Below are 19,876 nucleotides of genomic sequence, written 5' to 3' on the forward strand. Positions count from 1 at the left end.
GCGCAGGGGCATGCATGGGAAGTACCAGCCACCCCGACACCAATGTGCGTAAGCACCCGGGAACAGTCCCTCTGCCCCATGAGGGAAGACTATCCCAGGCAAGAGACCAGGTGATGGGAAGGGCCCCCCCCTGCAGAGACTCTCTCCCGGAAAACAAGCGCTGTCACAGGAAGTAATCAACTGCAAGATTACGCATGAGCGACTAATCCCCACCAGGATACAGAAGTCTATTGCAGTGCGCAAAAGCATATATTGGAATGACTAGCGAAGTGGTCTTACAAGAGGCAACTGAAAGCCACGGGGACAGCCGAGAACACTTGCCCCCCCCTGGATAATGCATGAATTCCTAAAAGACTTCTCGGGCCCACCCCAAACGATTATTGGCAGTCCGTACTCTGGCTGTGGAAGCCACAGCTGTTCTCTGTCTAACTGAATAGAGTGTTGCACTGAAGGCTGCAGACTGCGGGTGAGCTGCCAGCGGGCCCCCGAGCCTAGGAAAAAGAAGGCAGGAGAGCCAAGAAGGGGGGGGGGAGGGACTAAAACGAATGACCCTCCCAAGCATGGCAGACCAACACATGTGCCGTAATCGAGGGTACCAAGTACTATTTCTCAGTTACAAGTGGTTGCCAATCATGCAGTGCTCCCTATAAACCTGTGATTGGTGCTCATTGTTGCATGCCGGGCCACATCTTTAACACACTTCTTTTGACCCTAGTTAATAATTCAACACTCGGAAAATTCCTTCCGGGTTCAGCTCAGAAGTAGCCTGAGATATCCACGCCACTAAAATCGTCTGGCCTAAAAGAACATGTCTAACAGAGACGCTTAGTTGGAAAGAGGAGTATTTCGAAAGAGGTGCCATGGGGGGAGGAGTCTTAATGTAGATCCATTCAGATTTCACAGGTGTCACTAAATCTTAGCCTGGGCTATCAAACAATTAAACCCCCAGACATTCAAATAATGGCAATCCTCCCGCTCAACTTACTGTAGTAAATACGAGGACCTATACATGGCAGACATCGTCTGCGAATATGAAAGTGGCATAACCAGTCTATATCGTTTGTGACATGACATAAGAATATTAGTGTCCAGCACTACGCCGCATGTTAGCAATGGACTAACAGAGACCGGCCGTTATGCCTACCCATTAGGCTGCAGACCTCTTTGTGGTGAATGGGGTCAAGGTACGTAAGTGCTTTGAAAATCATAATACATAAAAAGGATACTGGATTTTCTTTGAAGAATATCTGTGTGTCAGATACATGTCAAACTATCAAAATAAAGTAGTCGTGCCATGCCCAGACGTCAGGTTACTATGTAACGGGTGCCGTAATGCAGCACTATCAAACGCTGCGTTATGCCTTGGTTACTTTGGGCAGGACTCGCAAGGTTTGGGTGCGGGTTGTCTGTGAATAGGGCAATGGGAGTGTCATAGGCAGCGTTAAGAGGAAGAATATGGGCCCCAGGAAGGAGATAGGATGATAAAATTGCAGCCATGATCACTTCAGCAATGAGGAGGAATCAAGTGTCCTAGGAACCACTGCACCTGCTGCAGCTACGCTCTCGATTATGCCTGTCTCAGGGAGGGAGCGTCTTCGACAAAGAACAGGTGTAGGGTCTTATTCTAAATACCTGTCCAGCATCCTGCTATAATATTCTTGGACCAGTTCTATCACATGCTATGCCGATGACACACTGCCACCCACAACGTTGAGATCACTACCTGCAATGCTGATCTATAGCTTGATAAGGGAGACCATTGCTAAAATAGAGACCAGTGTCAGCACCACTTCCCGAATTTACAAGGGGCAAAAGCAGTCATTGAACCTCTATTGCTGGTACGGATGAGCAGGACAAACTAGGGTCTCATCTGCAACTCATGCTAAAACCCAAACGAGAGATCCAAACAAAGATGGACCGAAATAGAGACCAGTGTCACCACCACTTCCCGAATTTACAAGGGGCAAAAGCAGTCGTTAAACCTCTATTGCTAGTACGGATGAGCAGGACAAACTAGGGTCTCATCTGCAACTCATGCTAAAACCCAAAAGAGAGATCCAAACAAAGATGGACCGAACGTGGGCGGGGGGTCATACCCTTATTGTGCCTGCCTCATGCCTCGCAGAGCCAACGGCAGTGCTGCCTGGAGGGACCGAGGCCAATACCTTGCACGAATAAAGCAAAGTATACCAACTGTTGATCTGCAGAAAACATAACTTCAAATTTGCTAATCACAAGGAAGAAAGGTAAGTAATATGCAAATTAGGGCTATATTGGACAGTGCTACAACACACCGGATAACACATTATGGTAGACACACACCAAATGCAAGCAAACAATATAGCTTTGCGTAGCTCACTGATTGGATTCGAGTGCTGCAAGGGTAGGAGTAACCACAGTAAGAACCTAATGTTGAACAGGCCACCTATCCACCATAGTTTCCTTTCTATGAAAACCATAAGTGTCCGTGGACTTAGTGTCACTTTAAACCAGAATAAAACGCTGTGATAAAAAAGGGGGGGGGGGGGCACTGGAGTATTTCCTTAGCAAGGCACCCTGAGGCTTTATCCACAAAAGCACAGCAGACAAACCTCCCTAACACAAATAGGACCGGCGATAGTCGCAGAAGATTTCGAAATCAGGAGGTTCAATTTATACCAAGGAGGGGGGGGGGGGTAACGTCCTAAGATTATGGGCATAAGGTCTGAATAAGTAACGCTGGGATGATGAGAAAAGTGGTCGGGCAGAGAAAATTATCTTCATGGCCGGTAAATTACGACCCCCCAAGGGAACACTCGTTCAAATAATGTGGTTTACCCGTTTCCGTTAAGGATGGGGTGTTACAATATCCAAGGTACCAGCTAAGACATGGACACAAAGAATAGATTATTAGAAGTAGGAGCAGGGCTACGACGAGTCCGTCTAAAGAAGCACTCGCACCCCCCCCAACGCAGACAGGGAACTTATTCCGCTAAACTCCTGATGAAGCCGACAGAATATCCAAAATAATTATCTTGGATCATATGATCGTGAGCATTTCATTTGTCACCTTACGAGCCTCACATTGCAGAGTAATGATTGGACAACTTATAACACGATACCCTTAGGACAGGATGTTGCACATTCAAAGACGAATTCCCACTGAGCCGTGCTCCCAAACATATGCAAATTGAACGATGCTGGAGACGTTTAAGGCTTGTACCCTCGTACCTGTTCCTGGCGACTTGAAAGCAAGGCACAACCGTTGCGAGGAGAGACTATGCAAGGGTACAGGTCTACCGATTAACACAGTCACTGCAGACCCTCCCGCTACAACCGGTAAAGCTCTGTTATCCCACATGCAAAGTCGTATTGTGCAGTTCTGAATAAATAACTCGTCCTTTACATAACGCAGGTACATCGGACAATAACCGGAAATGACTGCTGCCGCTAAGGGCAAGACCTGATGAATCCCCAGCAAGGGGGTCTAGAAAGGGGGGGGGGCTCGGGGACATTACTGTTATGTAGCCGAGTACCCCGCTAGTGTAACTAGTGTCTCAAAGGCAGATGGCGCGTAAGCAAGATGCGGGACATGGGCTGAAACGCCTACCTCCGGGAGCCCCTGCAAGTGCAATGCGGCCCCCGGAAATAGGTACTAAGCCTGCACCCATGCTCACCTTCTGCACCGTGTCGATTGTGACCCCACGATTTCTAGATGCTCTAGATACCAACACAGATGTCACTATTACCTCACGTAGTGTGACATATGCCACAGGAACATGTCCACTAAACCTTCTCCTCAGGTATCGTTACTGCTAATGTGACGCCCCGACCCCGCGGGAAAGTCTGCGCTAGAACGAAGTGAGCGTCGCCACTGCAGGAGGACCGCACTGCCGAACGCAAACTCCAGCACTGGCCCGGCGCTGAATACACATGTGTAGTCGCCCAGGGTCTCATGAACGCACCATGGGAGGAAGATGCGAAGCCTCCGACCCGCCTCCCGACATGGGGACCATGGCTGTCGCCTCGGAGGCAGGGGGTGGAGAGAAATGATAGACATGGTTCGAGTAAACGAAGGGCTGGCGCCACCCCCCCTGACACACACCAGCGGGAACGTAGCCGCACCGCAGAACGCGAGGGCGGCCTATGCACGAGTGCGCCGACAAATAAGCCGATTTTCTTAACCGGGCGATGTTCGATTACACCACGAAAATGTACAGCCAAGCCTCCCGAAAGGACATAGGGGTGGGAGCTAGGTGCATGGTTGCTGGCAACGAACCCCGAGACAGATGGTGCCGCAGACTGGACCCACTCCACCATACCCAAATGGAGCCGCCCGATGTTAGCGTTGCTGACAGGATGGGCCTGGGGCAGGGCAGGGAAAAGCAAGGCGCGCAGCCATACTAAACCGTGGCGACGGAATGTTGAAAGATGCTAAGCGTTGCCTTTTGCTATCATTACTAATTGACCTAATTTTGGTGTCAATTGGGGTACATCTGCCCGCCCCCGCCCGGAAGCCAAAGCCGAAACCCAAAACTGCACCGCGACCGGAAAATGAGCCCGTCGGGCCCCCTATGCTGTCACTGTGCTACAATACCTCCGTCAGACATAACTGACCCCCTAACGAAGAACTTATGTAACCCTTGCTTGAACAAAAATGTCTCGGACGGATGAAAGAAAACCCCCCACGAGCGCCGCCTCACCGTCGAAAACCTTATACATTTGCGAGGCAGTTTCAAAAACATCACGCTGGTAGGTAAACAAGAAAGGGACGGCAGCGACTCGAAAATGAACCTTGACGGTATTACACATTAACTCCTAAACAGTGAGTTCACACTAACACCCCGATGTAAGGATATCCCGATAAAACAGCAAGACTTAGTGGTTTCCGTCAGAAGGCATAGAGTAGCGGTGGACACTAGGACAGCAGTTGCATTAGTAATCGCGCCCCCAATCAACGCGGGCAACAAAGGATATCTGTGCCCTGAGGCACCGAATGCGGCACCGTGAAACCAAAACATATCATAACCAAACAATCACACATAATTATGGCAAGCCTCAACAAACATCTCGGCCCTGAAACCGAGAAAGCGCAAAGAAACCTAGCGCTCATGCGAGCAAAAACGCCTCTCAGCCCCGATGCCTGAGATGGGGGCCACGACCGCTGGTCAGCTCAGCAGGACTGGTATATATGGGGACAACACACTCATATCTCAGCAGGCCCCAGTCACAAATGCCGCCCCACTCCGGGGCCCAAATTAAGCCTTCTTGATCCCGTAGTCAGAAGCGATCAAAAGGAAACACTTTGAATGAACGATAGCATTCCTTGATAAAGCAAAATACACGGTACGTGCATAATGATGATGCAGGTAAAATTGGCTCATCCATCACATCTCCCCCCATCAACATGAATACATCCATAAACGAGTCTTAGCCTTCGCCTGAAAGCCCGCGCACCACCAAGCATGCACTAACCCCTTGCCATATTCCTCACAAAAGAAACCAAGCAGCACGAGGATACGAACCTCCGACTCCGAAGAGACTGGTGCCTTAAACCGGAGCCTTTGACCGCTCGGCCACGCGCCCACCTGTAAATAACTGTACACATTAGAATACCACACACCGCGCAGTACTTGAGGGCACTGCGCACAAGCACGCACGAGGTCGCGAATAAGCATCCAGCTCAGGCCCCGGGTAGAAGCAATCAGAAGCGCCAGATGCACAGAGCATGGCTAAGCGTACACACGGGAAAACACGCTTACCCTACCCTTCGGCCACAGCCCCGATGATCGGGGGGGGTCGGCATCGGACTGCCGGGAAAACCATTACCCCACAGACAGTCCCACCACGCGGGGCTCCCCGGACCCGCCCGCACCCCCAAAGAGAATGCGAGGAAAATCAGCCGACGAGGAGGGGGGACAGACGAGGCGAAGGAGGTAGGGAGAAATTCTCAACATTACACTCACACGTACAACCTGGGAAAGGTTCAAAATGCAATATTTGTAAAGCATACAATTGCCGCCACAATACCACACAAACATGGCCACTCCAACGCCGGAGAGATCACACAAAAGACGCCCAAACGTTTAGGAAAAACGGGACTCGGTATAGCAATTACCGCGGGGCCCGACAAGAACAGGCCGGGCCCGCGCTGACCGGAGGACAAAGACCGGAACGAAAACCGGACGTCCCCCCCCACAGCAGCCCGCTCTAGCGGGCCGCCTCGCCAGGCTCACACCTCACAAGGAGGGAGCAGGCGGCTACGATAAGGGGGGGGGGAGAGGGTAGGCCCAAGGCCTCGCTCACCTCAACACAACGAGATAGTCACAAAAGAGTGTCCAGCGAGATCGCGACGGCGTCCGGGCGGCAAAGAGGCTTAGGAGGAGGGCACCGCAGCATAAGTACCCCTGAAGCCCCTCCCCGCCGCCCGGACGAGATTCTCGGCAGGCCGCCTCCTCCAACCGGTGAGGCGGAAGTGCCGGACATACCAGTGGGGGCGGGACCGCCCTCCTTGACTAGGAGCCCGCCCTCTTGATGGCCACTGCGTGGCCTCGGGCAGGCGCAAATCAGGAGATTGGATGCAAGGGGGGGCCGGGCGGCTGGCATTTGATAGGGCATGGGGCGACATTACGAAAAACATGTCACCGCCCCAACATGAGCCTATCTTGGTTTCCTGCACTAAACTAGGCATGCGCAGCATACCTAATGGGTCGTGAAGGTGAGTGAGGGGCAACGCTCCTCACTCACAAGCGCAGTCAGATGGCCCATCTTCTGGACTCCTGCTCTAGCGGCTTGCCTGCGTGCGCTGTGCGTTCACATGCGCACTTTCACAAGTGAAGCACAGGCCGGCCTGGAGATGTAAACAGTCAAATTGTGAAAGCAATTTGTCTGCTTACATTCCTGTTGCCGGCCGGAACTGCAGTGAGCAGTTTCTTTTGTGAGGCGCTGCCCCAGCACCCCTATGGACTAGCCGCCACTGAGTTAGACCCAGCCATAGCAAATCAGTCTTGACTATCCTCCCCATGGGAACGGTCCAGCCCAAACTGCCAGGTGATATCCTCTCCGGTCCAGACACTAGCAGGCTAGCTTGACTCTGGTGGTGTAGCGAACAAGGGACCCATGTCTGGGCATACCCTTCCCACTTAGGGTGACAAATGCAAAAAGATGAATGGAACGATGAACCAATCAAACATTCACCCTCAGCCAGAGATATGGATTAAATCCTTTGTTTTTTTGTGCACTACGCCATTCCAATTTAGAACCAGCAGTTTGCAAATCAGTCTTGGCCCTGTGCCTCATGGGAACAGCCCAGCCCGAACTGCCAGGCCATGTCCTCCCTGGACCAGAAACAGGCACCCTGGGGCTGGTTTCTGAGTTTCACCACTCATCAGCCAGGCCTGAAATCGCATGGGGAGCAATTAAACGATGGAGTGAGGCCCAGATCTCTCTAATGGGGTGAACGTTTGGCATTGTTCAACATTCTGTCCATCAATTTTTCTTTTTGCATTCGTCACCCCGAGTGGGAAGGATATGCCCAGACGTGGGTTCCGTGCTCTCCATGCTGCTGGAGTCAAGCTGGCCTGGCTAATGTTGGACAAAACCCCGAAACTGGTCCCAGGATGCTTGGTTCCAAGCCAGGGAGGACCTGGACTGGTAGTTCGGACTGAACTGTCCCCATGGGATGCAGAGTTAAGACTGATTTGCATTTGGCTGGGTTTAAATTGGAATGGCATGGGGAGGATAATAACAATGGCTTGAAGGTCAGATCTCTGTACTGGGGTGAATGTTTAACATTCTGTCCATCAATTTTTCTTTTTGCATTTGTCACCCTGAGTGGGATGGGTATGCCCAGACGTGGATCCTGTGCTCTCCATACTGCTGGAGTCAAGCTATCCTGGTTGATGAGGGGTGAAACCCCAAAACTGATCCCAAGATACAAGCACTTGACATGGCCTGCCATTTTGGGCTGCACTGTTCCCATGGGGAGCAGCATCAAGACTGATTTGCATATGGCTTCGTTTAGACTGGAATGGCATGGGGAGCAAAAAAACAATTGATATTGAGACCACGATCTCTGTACTGTGGTAAATGCTTGCCATTGTTCAATATATGGTCCATCAATTGTTCTTTTTTGCATTGGATCAGTGTAGAGCAGGTCTATCCAACGCAGCATCTCTGGACCCAACCCCATTCTCTGCAATACTTCCATCAAGTAGGGCCATTCTAAGGTGTCAATTGCTTTTTCAATATCGAGCAAAAGAACGGTATGCTGTGGGGACAAATGTGGGGTTTCCTCCATGAGACGAAGAAGATGTTGGAGGTTCACAAATGTGTTCCTTCTTGGGATAAACCCGTTCTGATATTGGTGAACCAGAGTGGTGAGGAATGGCAGAAGCCTATTAGCAGTGACCTTTATGAGGATCTTATGTTCCATTTTCAAGAGATTCAGAGTTCTGTATTGTCACACTTCCAACAGGCCCCTTCCCAGTTTAGGCAGGACTACTATCAGCGCCTCTTGCATAGACAGCGAGCGTGCACCTTCATACCTAGCTTGCTGGTAACCTGGAGAAGTTTTGAGGTGAGAGTGGCCCGTAGGTGGATAAAACTCCACCAGAAGTCAATTAATCCCAGGAGTTTTATTGTGTGCCAACTGTTTGATTATTTGGTGGACCTCTTTCACAGTCAGTGCCTCCTTGTCTTGAGTGTGACACTGTAAGGGACCAAGTCGTGGAATGGGCAAGGTGTCCATATGTACTACCAATGCAGGACCCCTTTTTCTGGCTCCTCCCGGTAAAGCACAGAAAGTGAAAGTGTTTTTTTTTATTGTTTAGTTAATTAAAACCAAAACAATGTTCCAAAACACCAGATACATTGTACAGTTAAAGGCATACATGTTAAAATGCATAGTTATATGCATTTCTTTGAAGCATTCGATTTGGAGTGGTAAGGTTGATATTAGTGGGTTATACACCAACTTATTTATCCAGTAGGTTTAGAATAATTGGTTTTTACAGTACAGTTGATGGTAAAAAAAACACACAATGACCTCAGGAGCGACACTGAGCCTGACCAATTTCAATGTTTCAGGACTTTCTTGCAGCTGATTAAAATTTTTGTAATAGCAACTAAGCTGCTGGTCATTTGAGTCAAGGCATTTTATTATGGCAGTTCTGCAGGAGCGGATGCCTCTTTTGTTGAACTGTCTCTTCAGCAGTTTACGGCATTGTGAACCTAAGACTGGGCAGATGCATATTAGATGAACAAAGTCCTGTGTGGGTAACCCACAAAGAGTACATGATTTTGAGCCCTGATACTTCCAGCAAGGCAGGTCTGCATTCGAGGGCAACTTCTCCATACGCAGCGGTAAAAACTTAGGGCCCCGTTAGGATGGTGGGCGGATCACCCCCGACAGGCCGGCGGTAGCCACTGCCGGCCTGGGGAGGGCGATGCTCCCGCCATCCATGCCGAAATGACCCCCCCCGCCATATTATAATGGCTGGGGGGTCCGCGGCGGACGGAAAGACCGTCTGCCGCTTTTTCGACCGGCCGGAAAAAGGTTCTATATGGTGACGGTGTCTGAAAGACACCGCCAGCCATATTAGTATGTGCATTTGCCAATGCCTTTCCGTGGTCGGCATTGCCACCACGGAAAGGCATGCGGAGTCTGCTTTGGATGCCCGTTGCGGGTCCCCATGGACTCCGGGCTGTGCACATGGGAGTACCTATGGTACCCCCTGCCTTTTAAAGAACAACGTGGTAGCCACCGTGCTGTGCCTGTCACGTTGTGCTTTGAAATGCACAACATGTATTTTTACCATTGCAGCGGGCGGTGCTGAAAGCAATGTTAAGAATACGGGATGCGCCCGCCACTGTGGCGGGCGCATCCTAATAGCCCCCACGGGACCCCCGCCCTTATGGCGGGGGGTCCTTCCACTGCGATTTTGTCCGCCCGCCAACCTAATGATGGCCTTAATTTTTAAGTAGGGGAAAACTGGGAAACAAAGGTTCTGATTTTTTGTAAGAATGCAATACCATCCATATGTAGGCACGCTTACTGAGCATTGCTTTACCTTCTATAAGAGAGTGCCTTTTTGCCCCCTTCTTTATGATAAGCTGAAACGAAGCCAGAGGTAGGTTCTGCTACCAGAGGTCTACCATCCTAGTGATTTTTAGCGAAGCCTGTAAATACTTTGTGTAGACACCTTGTAGAGCCGCCCAGAGTGCATTATTGATCTTGAACCCACTATTGAGCCAGATTTTATACCAGGTTTTTATCACCTCGTACCTTCTGTATAATATGTTACTCTTGTAGCCCAAACTCTAATCGAACCTGACCCGGTGAGGAGTCACATGGCAAGGAAAACACCCTTTTGTACACTCGTGTCTGGAGGCTGTCCAGGATCGCAGCATCATTTCCATGCTGGACTACACTTCCGTAGGCTACAGTTGGTAGGAGTTTGGCTTTGATGACTGCTAGTAGTGGGGTGAACAATGGGCCTTTTAGGGTTTTTGATAAAGTACAAAACGTAAATATTAGGGCATTTCCCTTTTTTTGTATCGCCTCATTCTGCTTTAGAAAATATAACCTTCTGTCCAGATGTATCCCAAGGTATTTATAACTGCTCATCACTTCCAGCCTTCTGTTGTTAATTGTGAACATTGTTTGCTTATGGAGACAGTGACTTATGATCATGACTTTTGTTTTTATAGTGTTTTTTTCAATCAAGTTTGTCTTGGCGAATGACCTCATCCAGCCTTGATAATAGGTCGGCCATAAAAAGGTTGAACAGGTATGGGGCCAAGACACAGCCTTGCTTTTGTCCCTCACTATTGTAGATCTTCCTAGTGAGCGTCTTACCATCTGCTAGTTTTACCTGCATCCAAGTGTCAGTATATAGATCCATTCCAGGTTTCAGTATCAATTCTGGTAGACCCTGCTGCTTCAGTTTACACCATAAAATGCATCTACTAACTCTGTTGAAAGCCTTGAAATCCACAAATCATAGGTGTAATTTTGTTGCTGCCGAGGGCCTTTGCCTGCAATTAGGCCTAACGCTAGAGCATTAGTGATTGTACCAGTGCCCCGCAGGAAGCCAGACTGGTTGATGTGGATTATTTTGTTTGCGGCGGTAAAGCTCAGTATAATAGTCCATTAAAGGCCTGATTAAAGGCAGTGTGGGTGAACAAAATTTCCCCGATGGGAGATCTAAAAGCATTCACATGGGGGCCTACGCGTTGATGACTTCAATCCACCAGCCCTATCCCCCTCTGCATGTTGCCTAGTCACATACTCCAATTAGTCCAGCCTCCCAAACGTGGCCCACTGTGTTCCTTCCAGAGGGGAGTGATCCCAGCCACACTATCCGCTGGACCTCCAGATGTCTTGTAGCTGCCAGTGTTTGAGCCAGTGCTTAAGGGCGTTAGCAGCTCTTATAACTCAAATGAAGGGGGGGAAACCTGACAAAGGATGTGCTGTGTATATTATTAAACTCCCCACAGGCACAGTGTATCCAGATTTTGTAATAGCTTGGTAGGTATTTGTGTTAAAAAAACTTCTGCTGGTTACTATTGGCTGGCTGATGACTGAGACAGAGTGGGTCGAGACTCCTGCTCTGTCACAGCCAACCCGATTTCAGTTCTGCCTGCACACTGGTGGGTCTGCTTCTGGGTGGCCTGTGCAGGCTACTACCCGATCACGTTTGAGTCCCTTCCCCAGGTTGATGGGCTATGTGAGGCAGCACATAAACTCCTTTCATCTGTAGCCATTCTCAGGCCGCTTCCAGTGTCGTGAAAAAGTATGTAGTGCCATCATCCACTACCCGCAATTTGGCCAGGAACATTATTATTATTTATTATTTATTTATAATTCTTATTTAGTTTTATAAAGCGCAAACTTGACCCGTTAGGATATCAGAGCACTTTACAGGAATTAAGCAGTAGTACAAAGACTTAGGGGGGGGGGGAAGCAGGGGTGGGCTGGATACAAAGGGATAAAAAGGGACAAAATACAATTTACATTTACATTTAACGAGAAAGGAGGGTCCCCAGGTCCTTGAAGGGGTGCCCGGAGTTGCCGGGAGTATAGTGTCAGTGTACTCCAGGGGATGCATTAGAGAGGAAATAGAGCAAGGTCTCTGTGTGAAACAGAGGCAAAGTTTAGCGAGGAATTTGCCCATTAGGAAGATTTTGGCATCCTTTTTGAAGCAAGCCAGAGAAGGGATTCTTCTAATAGTGGGCAAGAGTGAGTTCCATTTTCTTGGTGCAGCCCCAGAGAAAGCCCAATTATAAGTTTTCTTTTTCCGAAAACGTGCAGGTTGGAGCACGAGGTCTCTGGAGAACCGCAAATTTATGGTTTCTCTGGATATCACAAGCTTCTGGGCAAGATATGCAGGGGAGTTTGAGTGTAATGACTTGTGCGTGATACATACCATTTTTAGTTGGATTCTGGCCTGTAGAGGAAGCCAGTTCAGAGCTTTTAGATGTAGAGGAATGTGATCGAACTTCCTTGAGCCTGTTAGTAGCCTGGCGACCGCATTAAGGCAGGCTTCCAAAGGTGCCAGGGAGATCTTGGGTAAACCCGAGAGGGTAGAATAGCCATATTCCGGTCTAGAGATGACTAGTGTTTGAACTGCCATTTTTAGGTCGGGAGTATCCAGGAAGGGCTTCTGTTTCCTTAGATAACTCAGGTAGAATCTGGCTGATTTGGCCATCGAGTTGATGTGGTCTCACATGTTCAAGTTGCAGTCCAGGGTGATTCCAAGGTATTAGGCCGAGTCCAGGATGATCGGACTGTAATCCAAGGCTGTGATGGACTCAATCCATACCTGGGTCTCTGGGTTGGTTTTGGGTGGGGAAATGAGAAGAAATTCTATCTTCTTTGTGTTAAGTTTGAGTTGATTGGAGGAGAGCCATTGGACAGTCAATTTCAAGGCTTTGTTCATGGAAAGAATCTCCTCGAGAGAGCAGATCTTGATGAAGATATGGGTGTTGTCAGTGTACATGTGGTATGAGATATTCACCGTGTGCAGTACTTCGGCAAGCGGTTCTAAATAAAGGTTAAAGAGGGTGGGGGACAAGGTGGGTCCCGACTCCAACCGTGACCGGGGAGGGAGAAGACAGGTTACCGTTAATTAGGAATCTCTGTGATTGGTTGTGGAGGAAGGACATAAACCATTCAAGAACAGAGCCATCCATTCCCATCTTGATTGTGAGGCGTTTGAGTAGTTTCACATGGTTGACTGTGTCGAAGGCCGAGGACAGATCAAGGAGGATTAGGAGACAGGTTTTACCTTGGTCAAGGGCTTGGAGGGCATCATCTACGATATGGAGAATGGTGGTTTCAGTGCTGTGCTGTGCCTGAAACTGGATTGCAAATAATCTAGTAGGTGGAAATTGGTGATGTGTTGGCTCAGCTGCTGTTGCACACATTTCTCTAGAACTTTAGCTAAGAGTGGGATGTCAGAAATAGTTCTGAAGTTGTCAGGGGAGGCAGGATCAAGCAACAGTTTTTTTTTAAATGGGGAGGACTTGGCCGGCATTCAGAGAGACAGGTATGGATCCCTGAAGCAGGGAAGCGTTAATTATTGCAGTCCAGCTCGGAATGATGGATTGGGAGGTGGCAGCTAGGCAGTTAGAGGGGAGTGGTCATTAAAGTGGTTGTTCGGGTTTAAGGTGGAGAGGATTTTCAAGATGGAATGTTCATCATAAATTTTGAATTCGGTCCAGTGTGCTTGGTTTTTGGGTGAAGCCTGAGGAGGCCGCACAGAGGGAGGATGTAGATCTGGAAGGGGTTGAGAGTATGTAGCGGATCTAAGTTTGTTTCCTGAAGATGTGATTTTGTCCGCAAAAAAGCAGGAGAATTTGTCAGATGATATTAGTGACTTCGGGTTTTCTTTCGATGTTTTGGTCAGTTTGTTTGATTGGTGTTTGACCAGTTCGAAGAGATTGCGGGGTCTGTTTTGGGCGTTCCCCAGTTCAGATCTGAAGAAATATTTTTCGAGTTGAGTATGTTTCTGTTGTAGACATTTCTGGCCTGGCGGAGAAATTTTAAATGAGCGGCTGAGGGGTGCTGCCTCCAGATTCTTTCTGACTGCAGCAGGGATCTCCTCTCGTTGTTGAGGGATCAATTGAACCAGGGGTTTCTGTCTTTGAGTTTGTTTGTTTTTAGTTTTAATGGGGCAAGGTCATCAGAGTAATGAATGTTGAGGTCATTGACCAATGTAATATGGGGGGGAGGGGGGTAGGTCAGACTGGCGACTGTCTGCCAGTTCCCTGGAATCAAGGTTATTGGTGTCACTAACCCAGCATTTAGGAATTAACTGTTTCATGGCTCGTGTCTTGAGGGTCGCAGGTAGTGGGAAAGTGATGGCATAGTGGTCAGGCCAATCACAAGTGTCTATAGCAATAAGCTTGACTGCTGATTCCTTGGCGAGGATCCAGTCAAGAGTGGCACCTTTCGAGTGTGTACAGAGTGAGCAAACTTGTGTTAGGGCTTGCTCGGCCAGGAAATCTTTGATGGTGTTGACATGAGGATCATGGGGGTTGTTCCAGTGTAGGTTGAAGTCACCAAGGAAAATGTTTTGGAGTTGGAGGAAACATAGGCTGTAATGAGTTCCATGAGGTGGTCAGTGAAGATGTAATTTGTGCCTGGGAGGTGGTAAAAAATGTGCAGATTTTACCATTGCATGGTGTTGCTGCATGTGGAGAGTACGAGGCATTCATAGGAGTCTGAGGTATCTGCCAGGAGTTCCGTGCAAGGAAATTAGAGCCGCAGATGCAGGCAATGCCTTCCCCTTTTTTGCTGGATTGCCTATCCAGCCTTGCAATATTGTAGTTGGTAGGGACTAGGAGGTCTAGGCAAGGAGATGAGGATTTGTTAAGCCACGATTCAGTCAGGATTGCTAAGTCAATGTTTTGTCTCAGTATGAGATCTACTATATTGGCGGCATGCTTAAGTGGAAAACGGCAGTTAATTAGGAGGCCAGACAAAGGGGGGTCGCATAGAGTGTCGTGCAATGAGGCGGACAGGAGCACTGACGCTAGGTTGCTATCAACCACACTTCTGTTGCAGAGAGTAGCTGATATGTAGGGGTTGATTGCGACTGTGCGAATGGCATATTCGACATTCACGTCTAGTGTACTGAGGGCTGCTAGGGCAGAGTTGTAGGAAAAGAGGGTGGCTAGAGGTTCCGCTTCAGTGAGGTCTGGTGGACTCGGGTGGCAATGGTTGAGTTGAAGGAGAGGCAGAGACCTAGAATTTCCTCCTCCGAGAAGTGGCATGGTAGTTTGCAAGGGCAAAGGTGTCTCAGGGATAGCGGTAGTGGGTGAGTGTGGGGCTCAGGGCTAGGGAGGGGTGAAATTCACTGGAGTTTTGAATTTAGAGAAGGCAAGTTCAGTGAGGTGAAGGAGGTTTTTGGGATCCATAAAGGAGTCATGTCTGCTCTGCGTTAATTTGGCCGCTCTGTGATGCAGAGTTTTGATATCCATATAGGAGGGAGGTGCTGGAAGGCGGGGGAACAGTGGTTTGGTAACGGTTCTATTGACATGCGTTAGTGGTTTGGTAGCGGTTTTATTGACATACATTGGTGGTAGGGTAGAGGGGCTGGGTCGACCTGTGTCGTAGGACAATGGAAGAGTTTCAGACTCAGAGTCAGTGGGAGGAGCTGGCGGGGAGGAGACCGGAGGTCTGAGAACAATTCAGTTGGTAAGCCCAGGTCGACTTGTGTTGTAGGCCAGAGGAAAAGTTCCAGACTCAAAGTCAGAGGGAAGAGCTGGCGGGGAGGAGACCAAAGGTCTGAGAGTGATTCTGTTGATAGGCCCAGGTCAACTTGTGTCGTGGGTCAATGGAAGAGTTTCAGACTTAAAGTCAGAGGGAGGAGCTGGCTAAGAGGAGAACAAAGGTCTGGGAGCGACTATGTTTGTAGGCCCAGGTGGGGTGATAGAGGGGATAGGTTGATCTGAGTTCTGGGACCTTAGGGAGGTGGCTTATGAATGGCTGGCCACGCTAGTCGGGGGAGGGGGGGTTGAGGCGAGTGTTTGTTAACCTGCAGGTGTCGTGCACATGGTTTTTGAGGAGGGTAAAAACGTCTGCTAACTTATTGAGGTTTCTGGTTGTAGCTTGGATCATGACGATGCAGTTGTTGTAAAAGGGTGATGGTGAGGTCAGCTCACAGGATTAGGGAGGGCGCTATTATGAGCTTGGTCCCATAGGGTATGTTTCTGGTTCTGCGTACATTGTGGAGAGGCGCTAAAGTTTTGCACCATGAGGATAATCATCTGGAATAGAAGATGAGGTCATTTATGACTGTACCCTTATCAGCGCTGTGTCGGTGATCAGAGATCAAGGTCGCTCGTCGAGATTTTAGGGTGGAGTGCTTGAGAGATTTTGCAGACGTTTTAGAGAGGTTGGGAGGCTACACAAGAGAATAATAGTTTTCCCCAGTAGCAGACCGGCCATGTTGATTAGGGTGGGCAGTATAGGATCGAGAAAGGGCCACTAAGGAGCTGGAAGGGTAATTCTCCCCCTCAAGGACGTTGGGGAACTATGGAACTATGGAATCAGAGTTATACTTGAAGCGGAAAGAGTGATTGCCCACCTCGCGGAAGCATTGCCACAATCAATGGCTGTAGCGGAGTCTGAAAGCCAGGGCCGGCCTCGGCACATTGGGCCAAAGGCACGCATGGACAGGCCGGGACCCCAGTAAGAGCGGCATGGAACGGGCCCAGAGGGAGTGCAGAAGCCATGTTCAGGGCAGCGCAGCAAGGCACCAGGGAATCACTCCTGAGTGTATCTCCTCAATCACAGAGGGGCATCCCTCTCCACTGCCCAAGCCAGCAATGAAGGTGTCTCTGCTGTCCCTGGTACTATCAGGATGGTCATAAATTAGGCAGAGCAACAAGTCAAGAGAAGTGCCTGCCAGCCACAGTTTCCGGCTATGACAAGCAATGAAGGATGGTCTGCTGTCCCTGGTAATATCAGGACGGTCATCAATTTGGCAGAGCAACAAGTCAAGATAAATACCTGTAAGCCACAGCAAGGCACATATGGAACCAGAGGGCTGAGCCCAAGCACACGGTGGTCACACCCGGGGCCCTCTGGAGGATCTAATAGCCAGCTGATTCGGGACAGGACATGCAGTGGGCAGGGGGAAGAGACTCACCAGGTACTGAAAGGGTCTTGTTCCATGCCAGCCGCTGTACTCCAGGCAAGTCTCGGGCATTGTAGAACCCCGGGAAAGGCTGTGAGAGGCGTCATGAGTGAGGGACCTCAGTTGGCGTCAGTAAACATGAGGGAGTACTTGAGGCCCACTTGCCACAATGCCTGATTGACTGGCATGAAGAACCCACTGAGTCAGTGTAGCCTGTATAAATATTCATGAGCCCAATTTCTAGGTACCAGGGGCCCTCAGTTCTTGTGACCTGCAGGATTCGGTCATAGTCTCTATTGTTGAAACGGGGGGAACCACTGTTCTAGGCAGGGAGCCTTGGGGTTGGGCCAAGGACCCTGTGGGCCCTGTCCACGGAACAGAATGTGGCTCTCTTACTTCCTAGTACAGTCTGAGCCAGTCCTCTGGAAAGAGCTCAATATTTGGGCCTTAATCCCCTTCCTGGAGGCCCATCTAGCAGATATTGTTTTAGCGCAACCAGCCTTCCACGTCCCCCACTCTGTCACAGAGGTGGTATACCTCGGCCTGCAGGACTGTGATATGGGATTGCATTTTCCTCATCGTGGGATGTGTTTTCACCAATGTAGTTTCTTGCTCTTCCACCCTGCCCATGCGATTGGCCTGATCAGCCCACAGCAGGCCAATGTCAATTACCAATGCATTCAATTTGGCTCCAGTGATTTTTTCACATCCTTGTTAGCACAATGTTATTGTGTTTTTATCTAGGAACCTAAATCAATATTTCTATTTTATGCCCTTGTACGGTTACAATCAATAATATCCCTATAATGGCATAAGAATCATATCCATATCTAGTTGTAACCCATGCAGGCACATTAAGCAAGGCTACTTCCCCGGAGTCCTAGAAAGCACAACGAGTTTTCTAAACAAACCAAACCTCCAGCAACCTGGGAAATCCCCATGGCTTTTGTTTTGATTTGTCATAGAACTCCTGCGAACACTGTAAGAACGGCCTGTTCTTAGTGACATCTTTATTGACGTCTTATGTCAAACCTTACGTCAAACCCGGCACCTTTCAGGTATAAATATACCAACGTTGCCTTAAGCAAACACACGGTGGTGGTTTTGGAGCCGAGCAGCTATCTACTTGCCCGAGAGCCCAGCTGATGCGAGAGCCCACGGATGCTGCCCCTCCCTTTTGACGCACTGAGAGAGACGCTGTCTTTTCTCCTGCCGAGAAATCCAGCTCCGGTGTTCTCAGCCACCTTCGCGGGCTGCTGGGATATCGAGTCCTGAAAGAGAGATACCAGACCTCCTGCATTCTATTACCCAGGTACGGAGCTGACTAAAACCTTAAAGAGAAATCTTGAGTCAGATTCTTGGCAAAACCAACTTAACTTAAACTGCTACTTACTTACTCCTTCTCACGTATTAGGCTTAGGTCAGGTACACCGGGGTAGGCGTATCTAAAAGCACCAGTTGAGTACGTTAGTCAATGTATATATGTATGTATATATTTTATCCATTTTAAAGTATCTTATGGCTAGGAAACCATATCAATGCTTTTACAGTATTATTTCATAATACTCCTTTTACTGTATGCACTTTACTTTATATTAAGTATTGCAATTATGGCAATTCATTTATCTTGCATGAGAAAGAAGACTGCTCAATAAATTACACCTTTTATTGAAAACGCCTGTCTCTCTTTTCTCTGCACTCTGGTGAAACTAAGTACGCACGATTGACTGAGTGAAATAGCTGTCTATTGTTTTCACATGACTCTAGAGATACACTCTTATACTGAGGGAGCAAAGTTGTCATGTTTTATGGTTGTCAGAAGCTAATCTATTCTTGTCTATCCAGGTAGGTTAAACTCCTCCTCGTTTATTCGAGAAAGTTTCTAGTGACCTCTGAGCTAGCTGGCAAACCATAAGTCTAATATAGTCAGTAAAGACCTAGTCGACCTCAGTCCTACGTCTACACTGCTGAATATATTATTCCAATGCGCAGAGCCTATTGGGAATATAGGAACTACACTACAATGTAATTCATCAAAATGCTCCCCTTGCTCTCCTGTAATCAGGGGGTGGGGCCACACCGTCTTTCCGGTGGGTGGGGGTACAAGTGGGGCTTGTCTTCCCTTCGAACACTGGAGTTGGCAGTGCGTTGCTTCGCCATGACCACTGGCAAAAGAGATGCACTGTACACACCACAAGGTCCTGACTAGGCCCAGCTGCTCAGAGTGTAGTGGCACTATGATGAGGTGCGGAGAACTTAGGATCCAAGATCCTAGCCAGCTCAGTCCTCCAGAGCCTGCTCTCTCTGAGAAATCTAGGAGGATGGGGTGAGGCGTAGATCAGCAGCCCAGGAAAAGGCCCTCTCACTGAGGCCCTCACCAGACCACAGCCAGCTCCCCATCATATTATCGCAGTTTTCAGGGACTCCAGTCCTCCAGCTTGTGCCAGCACCAGCCATTGTTAGTGAAAGACCAACAGTCTGGGAACAGGGCCCTTTACTACAGGATGTCCACTACGTGGCGATGCAGGTTCAACAAGGCCCCAGATTGTGCCAGCTCTCCAGTAATCATCCATGGGGGTGAAGGGGAGATGTACACTGGGCAGCTGACCCTCACACCACCTGAGACTCACTGTGGCAAGCTGGACATCATAGGCACCACAAAATTACAGGTGTGCCCCGCCACTCAGTGCACCAGACAGCTACCATTGCCACCACGGACATTGGGAGGGGCTGCCACACTGCATCAGACT

The sequence above is a fragment of the Lissotriton vulgaris genome, chromosome 12 (assembly GCF_964263255.1).
Source record: "Lissotriton vulgaris chromosome 12, aLisVul1.2, whole genome shotgun sequence".
NCBI classification, from domain to species: Eukaryota; Metazoa; Chordata; class Amphibia; order Caudata; family Salamandridae; genus Lissotriton; species Lissotriton vulgaris.